This window comes from Chelonia mydas, chromosome 5, assembly GCF_015237465.2.
Source record: "Chelonia mydas isolate rCheMyd1 chromosome 5, rCheMyd1.pri.v2, whole genome shotgun sequence".
NCBI classification, from domain to species: domain Eukaryota; kingdom Metazoa; phylum Chordata; order Testudines; family Cheloniidae; genus Chelonia; species Chelonia mydas.
The window spans coordinates 16,347,437-16,360,628 of NC_051245.2; the positions used below are offsets into that span (position 1 = coordinate 16,347,437).

Below are 13,192 nucleotides of genomic sequence, written 5' to 3' on the forward strand. Positions count from 1 at the left end.
AGACCTGCCACATCTCACTAACTGGAGATGAATGCCTGGCTGCGAGGATGGTATTGCCAGGAAGGCTTTGGCTTCCTTGACCACGGGATGCTGTTCCAAGAAGAAGGGCTGCTAAGCAGAAATGGGACCCACCCATGGAGGAAGGGGAAGAGCATATCTGGATACAGACTGGCTAACCTAGTGAGGCGGGCTTTTGACTAGGTTCAAAAAGGTGACAAAAGCCCACAGATAAGTCAAGAACATAGAGACCTGGGAGAAGGGTTGGAATCTGGGGGGGAGCATGGGCTGTTATAGCAGGGATGAGGGAGAGACAAGAGAGAACATAGCGGGAAAATCAAATCAGTACCTTAGTCGGCTGTATACTAATGCGAGATGTATGGGGAAATAAGCAGGAAGAACTAGAAATGCTGGTCAATAAACACAACTATGACACTTGGCGGGATAATACACATGACTGGAATGTTGGTATAGAAGGGTACAGCTTGCTCAGGAAAGACTGGCAGGGGGGAAAGGGAGGAGGTGTTGTCTTACATATTACAAATGTATACACTTGGACTGAGATTGAGATGGAAATAGGAGACAGACTTGTTGAAAGTCTCTGGGTAAGGATAAAAGGGGTAAAAACCAAATGTGATGTCAGGGTAGGGGTCTACTACAGACCACCTAACCAGGAAGAAGAGGAGGTTGGGGCTTTTTTTTAAACAACTAACAAAATCATCCAAAACACAGGACTTGGTGGTGATGGGGGACTTCAACTACCCAGACATCTGTTGGGAAAATAATAGCATAGCAGGGCACAGATTATTCAACAAGTTCACGGAATGCACCGGAGACCATTTTTTAGTTCGGAAAGTGGAGAAAGCTGCTAGGGGAGAGTTTGTTTTAATTTTTACAAACAGGAAGGAACTGGCTGAGAATTTGAAAGTGGAAGGCAGCTTAGGTGAAAGTGATCATGAAATGGTAGAATTCATGATTCTAAAGAACGGTAGGAGGGAAAACAGCACAATAAAGATAATGGATTTCAAGAAGGCAGACTTTAGCAAACTCCAGGAGTCGGTAGATAAGATAAAATGTGATGAGGTTCAACAAGAACAAGTGCAGAGTTCTGCACTTAGGAAGGAAGAATCCCATGCACCGCTACAGGCTGGGAATTGACTGGCTAAGCAGCAGTTCTGCAGAAAAGGACCTCGGGGTTACAGTGGACGAGGAGCTGGACATGAGTCAGCAGTGTGTCCTTGTTGCCAAGAAGGCCAATGGCATATTGGGCTGTATTAGTAGAAGCACTACCAGCAGATCGAGGGAAGTGATTATTCCCCTCTATTCGGCACTGGTGAGGCCACACCTGGAGTACTGCATCCAGTTTTGGGCCCCCCACTACAGAAGGTATGTGGACTAATTGGAGAGAGTCCAGCGGAGGGCAACAACAATGATTAGGGGTTGGGGCACATGACTTACGAGGAGAGGCTGAGGGAACTGGGGTTATTGAGTCTGCAGAAGAGAAGGGTGAGGGGAGATTTGATAGCAGCCTTCAACTACCTGAAGGGTTGTTCCAAAGAGGATGTATCTAGACTGTTCTCAGTGGTAGCAGATGACAGAACAAGGAGCAATGGTCTCAAATTGCAGTGGGGGAGATCTAGGTTGGATATTAGGAAACACTATTTCACTAGAAGGGTGGTGAAGCACTGGAATGGGTTACCTGGGGAGGTGGTGGAATCTCCATCCTTAGAGGTTTTTAAGGCCCGGCTTGACAAAGCCTTGGCTGGGATGATTTAGTTGGTGTTGGTCCTGCTTTGAGCAGGGGATTGAACTAGATGACCTCCTGAGGTCTCTTCCAACCCTAATCTTCTATGATTCTATGATCCCAAGAGAAGCAAGTCTAAGGGGAAAAACAGTTCAAGAGAGTTGAAGAGACATTATTCAAGGGCACAAGAGCAAATAATCCCATTGCGTAGGAAAGATAGGAAGTATGGCAAGAGACAACCCTGGCTTAATGATCTGAAACTCAAAAAAGAGTCCTACAAAAAGTGGAAACGAGGCCAAATTACAAAGGAGGACTATAAACAAATAACAGACGTATGTAGGGATAACATTAGAAAGACCAAAGCACGAAAGAAGATTAAACTAGCTAGAGACATAAAGGTCAACAAGAAAACATTCTACAAATACATTCGAAGCAAGAGGAAGACCAAGGACAGGGTAGGCCCGTTAATCAATGAGGGGGGAAAACAATAACAGAAAATGTGGAAATGGCAGAAAAGTGCTAAATGACTTTTTCCTTTTTGGTGAAAACTGACAGTAGTGATTGGATGTTTAACACAGTGAATGCCAATGAAAATGAGGTGATCAGAGGCTAAAATAGGGAAAGAACAAGTTAAAAATTACTTAGACAAGTTAGATATCTCCAGGGTCTGATAAAATACATCCTAGAATACTCAAAGAGCTGGCTGAGGAAATATCTGAGACATTACCGATTATAATTGAAAAATCATGGAAGACGGGAGAGATTCCAGAGGACTGGAAAATGGCACTATATTTGCCCATCTATTAAAAGGGAAATAAGGACAGCCCGGGGAATTACAGACCAGTCAGCTTAACTTCAGTACCCAGAAAGATAATGTTTGCATATTGATTGCTTAATTATTTGCGCCACCTAGAAGATAACGAAGTGATAAGGAAGGCAGCATGGAGTTGTCAAGAACAAATCACGTCAAACCAACCTAATAGCTTTCTTTGACAGAAAGAAAAGGAATACTTGTGGCACCTTAGAGACTAACCAATTTATTTGAGCATAAGCTTTCGTGAGCTACAGCTCACTTCATCGGATGCATAATTATTATGCATTATTATGCATCCGATGAATTGAGCTGTAGCTCACGAAAGCTTATGCTCAAATAAATTGGTTAGTCTCTAAGGTGCCACAAGTACTCCTTTTCTTTTTGCGAATACAGACTAACAAGGCTGTTACTCTGAAACCTTTCTTTGACAGGGTAACAAGCATTGTGGATTCGGGGGAAGTGATAGATGTTTATATCTTGACTTTTGTATGGCTTTTGATACTGTCTCATATGACCTTCTCATAAACCAACTAGGGAAATACAACCTAAATGAAGCTACTACAAGGTGGGTGCATAAACTGGTTGGAAAACTGTTCCCAGAGAGTAGTTATCAGTGGCTCATAGTCAAGCTGGAAGGACATATCGAGTGGGGTCCCACAGGGATCAATTCTGTGTCTGATTCTGTTCAATATCTTCATCAATGATTTAGATAATGGCATAGGGAGTATACTTATAAAGTTTGCAGGTGATACCAAGGTGGGAGGGGCTGCAAGTGCTTTGGAGGATTGGATTAAAATTCAAAATGAGCTGGACAAACTAGAGAAATAGTTTGAAGTAAACAGGATGAAATTCAATAAGGACAAATGCAAAAGTACTCCACTTAGGAAGGAACAATCAGTTGCACACATACAAAATGGGAAATGACTGCCTAGGAAGGAGTACCGGAGAAAGGGATCTGGGGGTCATAGTGGATCACAAGCTAAATATGAGTCAACAGTGTAACACTTGCAAAAAAAGGAAATATCATTTTGGGATGAATTAGCAGAAGCGTTGTAAGCAAGACATAAGAACTAATTCTTCCGCTCTACTCCACACTGGTTAGGCCTCAACTGGAGTATTGTGTCCAGTTCTGGGTGCCACATTTCAGGAAAGATGTGGACAAATTGGAGAAAGTCCAGAGAAGAGCAACAAAAATTATTAAAGGTCTAGAAAACATGACCTGTGAGGGAAGATTGAAAAAATTGGGTTTGTTTAGTCTGGAGAAGAGAAGACTGAGAGGGAACATGATAACCGTTTTCAAGTACATAAAAGTTTGATACAAGGAGGATGGAGAAAAATTGTCCTCCCTTACCTCTGAGGATAGGATAAGAAGCAATGGCCTTAAATGGCAGCATAGGCGGTTTAGGTTGGACATTAGGAAAAAGTTCCTGTCAGTGTGGTTAAGCACTGGAATAAATTGCCTAGGGAGGTTGTGGAATCTCCATCATTGGAGATTTTTAAGAGCAGGTTAGACAAACACCTGTCAGGGATGGTCTAGATTAGTGGTTCTCAACCAGGGGTACATATACCCACAAGGGTACACAGAGGTCTTCCAGGGGGTACATCAACTAATCTAGATATTTGCTGAGTTTTACAACAGGCTATGTAAAACACACTAGTGAAGTCAGTGCAAAGTAAAAATTCATACATTGACTTTTTTATATTGCTTGCTATACTATCCACTGAAATATAAGTACAATATTTCTATTCCAATTGCTTCATTTTATAATTAAACGGTAGAAATGAGAAAGTGTGCTGTGACACTTTTGTATTTTTATGTCTGATTTTGTAAGCAAGTTGTTTTTGAGTGAGGTGAAACTTCGGGGTATGCAAGACAAATCAGATTCCTATAAGGGGTACAGTAGTCTGGAATGGTTGAGAGCCACTGGTCTACATAATACTTGTCCTGCCATGAGTGCAGGGGACTGGACTAGATGACCTCTCGAGGTCCCTTCCAGTCCTATGATTCTTCTTGGATTAATTTCAAGACAGTTTTTAAAGAATCACCCCCTCACAAGAAATGATTTTGCAGCATGTTTCACTGTGACTAAGGCATTTAATATTCCTCAATCATATTGGGCCAGATCCTCAACTGGTTTACATTGACATGGCACCATTGAAATGAATAGAGCTACATTGATTTATCCCCATTAAGGATAAATGTTTTTAAATCTCTCTCCTTCAAGCTGTCTTAGCCTGACACACAGCCTTGAACTTTCATGTTACTAAAACAAGTTTTTTTGGTTTACATCTTCCACACCATGCTTATCTGAAATGTTTCAGGGACATCAAAGCCATATCGATAAACGCGGGGGAGAGGAGGAAGCAGCTGGGTATGTAATTCACAACAGGTCTCAAAATCATGATTAGGAGAAGAGGGAGCTTTGATTAAACGGGGTTGTAGTGTATATATATATTTATTACAGTTGTTACTATAGCAACTCTGCCTCACTTAACTACACAGTGCTAATTCGCATGCCTAACCATCTGAGTCATCACAGCTAACATGACAAAATTAATAGCTTTGCATCTTTTAACATTAACAAGGCTGCACAGCATCAGACTGGAGAGGTAAAGGTCCCCAGGGAAAGGAGAACCAAGTGGCTCCAGGTGGTCTGAGCAGCGGTGGTTCATACTGTGTCTGGCCCCCAAACCAATCACCACCCCTATAGCATAGGGGAAAGTATATTTTCTCTTCTGTGAAAGGGGCTGGAAGGACTGCTGTGCGGTTTTGTGTTGCGATTCTCCAGTGGGCCCTGCTACCACAGTGTTTGGCCTGCCACAGGTGCTGCCCTGTCCAGACCCATAACTAAACATTTTAGAGCCTGGGACGAGCAATCATATTTGCGCCCCCTAGTGGCAATGCACAGGGGGTCACATGGGGTCATGTGCCCCCTCACGATTTCTGCCTCCCATTTAGCGGAGAGGTTTTCAAACTGTGGGGCATGCCTTCCTAGCGGGATGCACCCTACAGTTTGAAAACCGTCTCCTCCTGCCAAGAGCTGGCAGATCAGAAGCTGGTGGGAGCCGACTGGCCCGCTCAGGCCCCTGGTTCTTTGTGCTGTGGCAGCCAGGGCGCTGGCTGGCTGGCAGCCCTCCCTGCCCTGCTCCCCAAGCGGCTGCCTCTGCATGGGGGGTGCTCCACAGACAGGGCAGGCGACACAACTCTGAGCTGTTTCCCTGACACACTCTTGTGTCGCCCCCGAAGGAACCTGGCACCAGCCAGCGACATCCCCTGGAGCCATCCTCTGCCCATGGAGCCTGGCTGCCATGAGATGCTCCCCCGCAATATTCATTCCCCTTGGGCACCTGCCTCTCAGCAGCGCGGTCACACCCTAGTCACCACCCGGGGTTGTCACTGCAACCAGGTCAGTCTCCCCACACTCCCTGCATGCAGAGTGGAACCGCTCCTTGTTCCCCTTGGCTGACCTGCTCCAGCCCCATGGCTGCCAGGCTTGTGGTCACTATTTTGGAGGTATTTGGAGGGCACTAGAGGGGGTACCCACAGCAGGGGTACCCACTGGAGGTGAGTTGCCAGTGCTAGGGGAGGAATGGGTTGGCTTAACAGGGGAGCCCCAGCTGCTGATGCTCTGAGGGGACGCTGCCTACAGCTCCCGCTTCCCTCTCCACATTCCCCTATCCCCTTCTCTTTTCCATCCCCCTTCTCCACTGCCCTCTGCTGTATCCCCCTCCCCCACATCCCTCTTCTCTTGCCCCATTCCCCTATCCCCTTCCTTCCCCCCTGCATCTTCTCACCCCCACCTCCCTTCCCCCATATCCCTCACCCCTTAGCCCCTTGCCCTGGCCCCTCACGAGCACTCACCATTAGGATGGTGGCCATATAGGGCACCCAGCACACATAGAAGGGAAAGCCGACCAGCTACACTAGGATCCAGGAGGTGGCGTCCTGACAGGAGAAGCAGTTTTATGCTACTCCCTCTGTTCTTGGCCCAGGTCTCTGTTGTGGGGGGGGGGGGGTGAGCAACACCCCTCCACCCCCAGCCCAAACTATGCCCACGGACTCCAGCCAATGCTGCTGGACCCAATCCTGCAGGGAGTACTGACGCTGCTGGGCCCAATCCTGCGCTTCCCCCCTTTTTTTGCATCCCCGCTGGCTCTGCACCCTGGGCAGCTGCCCCTCTCGCCCCGCCTTAGTTACAGCCCTGCTTCTGGTATTTGCCAACCCTTGTGTTTTTAATGTAGCTCGCTATTGTGCTATGCATTGTGATGTGCCGCAGTTCATTTATGCACAATACAGTAGCATGCTAAATTCAAACAGAAGCAAGCAACAGAGAACAACCCCCAGCTAAATCTCCAACTTCTGTGATTTCTGGTCCCATTCTTCTCCACACCCCTTCTTCCTCCAGGCCCTGGGATAGATCTAATTTTGTTGGGCTCTGGGATCCTGGCCTGCCAGGATTAAGATTCACTTAACGATAAGCTGTGTTTAATATGCTGTTTCTTGGAGGAACGTCTCCTGCCCTGGAGCACCCACAGAGTCAGTACCTATGCCCCAAACAATGGCTTATGTCTAAAGCTATGATTTAGTCATGGGTATTTTTAATAAAAGTCACAGAGAGCTCACAGGCAATAAACAAAAATTCATGGCCTGTGACCTGTCCATGACCTCTACTACAAATTCCTTTGACTAAATCTTAGCCGGGGGGGGGCCCCCAGGGAGCTGCTGCTCTGGGGGGCCCCTGGGGCCACCCCCACTGTCTGCTGCCCCTGCTCGGGCTGTCCAAGGGGCCAGCAGCACCAGCTGCTGCTGGGGTGGTCCCTGGAGCCAGCATCTGGGGGCCGCCAAGCAGTGGCTGATGCGGCTGCCCCCAGACCGCTGCTCAGACAGTCCCTGGGGCCACTGCTCAGGAGGTCCCCAGGGCCACCGCACTAGCCGCTGCTCAGGAAGTCCCTGGGGCCAGCTGCCCAGGGCTGCCAGAGCAGCGGCTGGTGCAGCTGGCCCCCAGGCCGCTCCGGCAGCAGCCAGTGCAGCTAACTGCAGGGCTGCCCAAGCGGCTGGCTACGGGGGTCGCTCCAGCAGCAGCCGGTGTTGCTGTCCTGCGGCCACCCGAGCACCTGGCCCTGTGGTCAGCCACACTGGCCGCTGCAGAAGTCATGGAGGTCGTGGAAAGTCACAGAATCTGTGACTTCTGCGACCTCCGTGACAGACATGCAGCCTTACTTATGTCTAAAGCTGGCTTGGTTTGGATGAACCCAGAGAGGCTTCACACTCCTACCTCTCAAATGCCCCTTGTTTTAGTCCTGAAGTTCCCTACCTTCCATGCACTGTGGTGTCCTCTCACTTGTATCATCAAAAATTATTTCCATCAGAAACAAAGAACCCTGAAACTGAGAAAGCGTTGTGTTTACGGACGGTGGGAATTCTACCTCGCTTTAAGTTCCCTGCACGAATAATGAAACTGTGTCCCTCTCTGCACCCCACATTTGGGCTTGTGCAGCGTGAGGGCAATGCACGAGCCATAACACAGCATGAAATATGGGTAACGCCCTCCCCCACCCCGTCCACTTGATGCCTGGCCCCTCCACACCACCACCCCAGTCTCACATCTCCTGCACCCCTTCAGGCCCCAGATTCTCCCCCCACCCCACTCCATTTCCACCTGCCACCACCTCAGTCCCCCAGCCACTCCATAATCACCCTCCCATCCCCACCCCTTTTCCGTCCCTCTCCCATCTCTCTGCAACTAGCCCCACCAGCCTTCCCCCACCCTTGGCTGGGTTCTTCATGGACCCGGGGCTAAAACATCTCCCTCCCCCGCCCCCCGTGTCCCTGCTCATCTCGCACGCTGATTGGCTGTCCCTATTCGCCTTATTAGCATCTCCAGCAGCTGCTCCCTCCCTCCCTGTCTCAGCCCCACCTCCCTGCCGGCGGCGTCGAGAGCTGAGTAGCGGAGCGTCATCCATCCGCCGCCTCTCACTAGTTGAGTTGAATTGTCAGTCAGAAGGAACGCCCCGCCCTCTGGAGTGTCCCTCCCAGGCTCTGCCCTGCCTGTTTCATTCCGTGCACGGTGCCGAGGGGGAAGTGTCTCTGGCGGAGGAGAGCTGCTGGCTGGTGCAGAGACTAACGCAGGTTCAAGTCCTGGGGCAGCATCACACAGGGGGCAGCAGGAGGAGGAAGAGGTAGCAGCTCCTGCCCTGGTAATTATTTTCCATTTCAACATTAAGAGCATTACAGCTCTTTTAAGGCCCCATGTTGGGGCATTTTGTACAAGACTTTGTTTCCTGGTCATTTCCTTCCTGAATCTCTTCCTCCTTAGGAGCCTTGTTCTGGGGCATCTGTCTGCTCCCTGATGTGTGTGGGGCATGGGTGAGAGCCACAGTGTTTGGTTCAGGCTGTGGTCAAGATTAAGCCTGGGTTGTTGTTGTTTATTATTGCAGTCACAGGCTTCACAAATACCAGCATCATAGGCAGCACTTCTGAGGGAGCAGTTCTGTTATAATAAATCCTGCTTGTCTGCTTGCTCCGTCCTGTTGTAACAGGAGCATCGCTGCTACATCTATAGGCCATGTTCACATTGATGTAGGATGATGAGGGTTCTGTGTGTCTTGCTGCTGCTAAACCATCCCTGCCTAAGGATGGCTTGCTCACAAGATGCCTCTGGAGAGCAAATTGGTTCTGCAATTAGATTGCACTGGAAATTATTTCCCCTTTAGGGAGAGTACCGTTCCTCCTGCTCACAACGGCTTTGTTCTCGCTCCACTTCCTGCAAACTACTCCATTCAAATGCCGCCTCTTGAAATTAAACCGCTTGCAGTCTTCTGTATCTCTTGCTGGTGTCGAATATTCCCTCTGCTCAGCCAGGAAGGGAGTGTGTCCCCCAGACGGGCGGGTTCCTTGTGAACAACTTAATCTTTTTATGAAAGGAAGCAAGATGTATGTTGTTAACACAGTAAAATGGGTTGGTTATTCATGTGTTCTTTTTTCCAAAATAGCAAAAGTGAAAATGAAAACGACAAACTAATGAGTAGCAAGACTTTGCTGTTGTAAATAGAAACCTCTTGAGTCAGGCCACTGTGAAAACACACAGGGCTTAGATACTGTTGAAATATTTGAAGCCCTGTCCCTGAGCTGACGGTTTGCGTGCTGACATTGAACCTGGAGTGAATTTTTATGGCAGAGCCATAAAGCCTTGAAAGTAAAAGTTCATAATTAGTGGAAATGCTGATGCAGGCTTTGAGTAGGAAATGTTAGGCCGGTTGATATTTTTAGAACTAGCTTCTGCAAGCCTTGGTTTGACCTGTTGTTGTCTATCTGGTAAAAGAAATGTCAGTGATGATTTGAAATGCCATTGTTGCATTCCTGTTAAATTTCATCTTATTATTACACTGTACGTTTAGATGCTTGTGTTCTGCTTGAGTAAAACTGAGAAAGTCAAGTAATAGCATTAACCAGTAGTCAGTTAAAGGAAACTCTACTGCATTTGTGATATGAATGAAGCTATGGTAGAAGAACTATTCTTTGTCCCAGAAAAATGTTACCATTGTGACAAATGAATATCTGCTTTGTTGATGTGTGTATGTACATATGTGCAGTGGTGAGCTGGAGCTGGTTCACACTGGTTTGCTAGAACCGGTCGTTAAATTTAGAAGCCCTTTTAGAACCAGTTGTCCGGCGAGGGACAACCGGTTCTAAAAGGGCTTCCAAATTTAACGACCGGCCAAAAGTGGCACCTTAGGCACTGGCTCTGTGGGTGCTCTGGGGCTGGAGCACCCACGGGGAAAATTTGGTGGGTGCAGAGCACCCACTGGCAGCTCCCCGGCCCCAGCTCACCTCCGTTCCGCTTCTGCCCCTGAGTTACATGCCGCCCCGCTCTGCATCTCCGCCCCCACTTCCCATGAATCAGCTGTTTGCGCGGGAAGCCTTGGAGGGCTGAGAAGCAAGTGGTGGCTTCGCACTCAGGCCCAGGGAGGCGGAGCAGAGGTGAGCTGGGGCGGGAGGAGGGCCACCCGCGTACCAGCAGGTAACCTGGGGGGCGTGCAGGGGAACCACTCCCTGCCCCAGCTCACCTCCACCTCCCTGGGCCTGAGTGCGAAGCCGCCGCCTGCTTCTCAGCCCCCCCGGCTTCCCGCGCGAACAGCTGATTTGCAGGAAGCAGGGGCAGAAAAGCAGAGCGTGGTGGCTCGTTCAGGGGTGGAGGCGGAGGTGAGGTGAGCTGGGGCCGGCGGCGGGGAGCTGCCGGTGGGTGCTCTGCACCCACCAAATTTTCCCCATGGGTGCTCCAGCCCTGGAGCACCCACAGAGTCGGTGCCTAAGGCTCCACTTTTGATGTGATCAGTGGGGGGAGCGGCTGCTCTCCCTGCTCCCCCCCCCAGCTACGCTCCCCCTCCCCTAGGAGCCAGAGGGACCTGCTGGATGCTTCCTGGGAGCTGCCCCAGGTAAGCACCGCCAGGACTCCCCACCTTGCCCCCCGGCAGGTCCCTCTGGCTCCTAGGGGCGGGGTGGGCACCCACTACGGTGGCCCATGAGACCCTCCTGCCTGGTTCTGGGGGCAGTCAGGGGACAGGGGAAGAGGTGGATGGGGCAGGAGTCCGGGGGGTGGGCATCAAGGAATGCAGGTGGGTTGGATGGGGCAGGAGTCCTGGGGGGTGGGGGTGGGCCACGACCCCCTCATGGGGTGAGGAGGGAACGGGTTGTTAAGATTTTGGCAGCTCATTACTGCATATGTGTGATCATGAGCTTGGTATGGGCCTTCTGTGCTCATCATGACTCCTTGGAAATAACATACGGTGGTGTCATATGAATCCGGTAGGTGATACCTGACAAGAAACTAGAAGCTTGTCTCATATAAACCGAGAATGTGATGAGACTACAAATTGTAAGCTCTTTGGGACAGGGACTGTCCTTTGTTTTTTGTTCTGTGTTTGTACAATACCAAACACAATGGGGCCTTAGCATGCTGTGCTTTGGTGGATGCTCATTAAATGTTCTGTTAGATTGCAACAGAAGTTTCCATTTCAACAGTAACAGTGGAAGGAACCATTTTGAACTGTTGCATGAGCTAGTGTCTAATTTTAGTTATGTGTTTTTAGAGTCTTTTTGTTGTTCAGGGGGGAACACTTTTTAAAAAGAAGTATTTGGCTGTTCAGTATGTTTGGAATGACTGAGCCTTACTTATAACTGTGAATCGTTCCCATGTTGCTCCTATTTAGGCTACATCTAATTTTAGCATGCAACCCAAATGGTTAGGCTCTGTTCTGGGCTTTTCTGCAGGAAAGTATTTTCTCTTCCAAGTGCAGGGTAGCCGTGGAACTGCTACTGGAAAAGAAGGGAGCAATGACCATGGATCCTCTCTGGTTTTGTTCCATTCCTCCCTCACTGTGTCCCCTGTCAGTTGCAGTGCTGGGAGTCCCTGGGAATACCTCAAAATATTGTTCTGAAACTTGCTCTCTCTCCTCACCCCGCTTTTCGCAGTGAAACCATGCTGGTTCTGCTGGGTTAAGGCCCTTCACACTTGAAGGAAGCCTCATGAGCACTTCACCATCCACAGTCCTTATGAGAATTCTTCAGACTAGGGCACCAATTCTTCACACGCTTATGCAAGTGCTTAACTTTCCTACCATGAGTCTTCCCATTGAAATCAGTGGAGCTACTCATGGTAATAGAGTTAAGCACATGCCTTTGCAGGATTGAGCCCTAAATCAGAACAGCACCTTCCACAAAATAGCGCTGGGCAAGGCTGCTTTAGAACCTAATAAGATCATTGTATTAAGAACACCAGAACAGTAACTGCTGGATCACTTACTCTATTAAAGACTTCTCTCACATTGTGTGGTGAGATAGGAGCTTTTATGAGTCTCTCGATATCGCTAGACATAGGCTTTCTCTACACTAGCACTTTTGTCGGTCAGGAGTGTGAAAAAACCATCCCCTTGACCAACGCAAGTTTCAAAGACAAAAGCGCCAGTGTGGACAGCACTGTGTGGGTGGGAGACGCTCTCCTGCTGACATAGCTAGCACCATAGATGCCAACTATGGAGCATCCACAGAAATAAATAGTGGGTGCTTAGCACCCACCAGCCACAGCTGTTTGGCTGTGCCCCCACTGAGCTAATCTGGGAGGGGTTTGAGGGAGAGCAGTGAGTGGCGGGCAGGGGCCTCGAGGGGGTGGAGCGGGGGTGGGAAGAGGTGGAATGAGGGCAGGGCCTTGGGGGAAGAGGTGAAGTGGGGGCGAGGCCTCATGACAGAGCAGGGGTGGAGCACCCTCAGGGAAAACTAGAAGTCGATGCATATGACTACGGCCAGTCGTTGCGGGTGGTTTAGTTATGCCGGCAGGAGAGCTCTCTCCGGTCGGCATAGAGCAGCTATATGGGAGACCTTACCGTGGCACAGCTGCATTGGGACAGCTGTGCCGATGTAAGGTCTGTAGTGTAGTCATAGCCTTATAATCTAGTACTTCTTTCTATTTGGACTGTGAGAACTCCAGCTTATATCGAATGCTGCAAGAAGTTAAGTCCACACGCGTCCTGCAGGTTTGTTTGTTTTAATTGAACTGGTGGGCATTTCCTGCGCTGAATGTCTCAAACTGTGTAGGTCAGAGGCATGTTCCCCGCATAACTACTTTAGATTTAATGTTTCT

At 49.1% G+C, this 13,192-nt stretch overlaps 1 protein-coding gene across 4 annotated transcripts in view; it reads left to right on the plus strand.

The window, feature by feature from the left end:
• The first annotated feature begins 8,452 nt into the window (after positions 1-8,452).
• ME2 (malic enzyme 2) overlaps positions 8,453-13,192 on the plus strand; it is a 48,672-nt gene continuing 43,932 nt past the window's right edge. Inside the window, exon 1 of one of the 4 annotated variants that reach the window (XM_037902511.2) lies at positions 8,453-8,753. The gene's annotated coding sequence lies outside the window, so the exon portion shown is untranslated. Of the gene's footprint in view, positions 8,754-10,485; positions 10,537-13,065; positions 13,086-13,192 lie in introns of those variants that run through there. The other 3 variants (XM_037902512.2, XM_043546877.1, XM_043546878.1) reach the window with 3 other exon arrangements.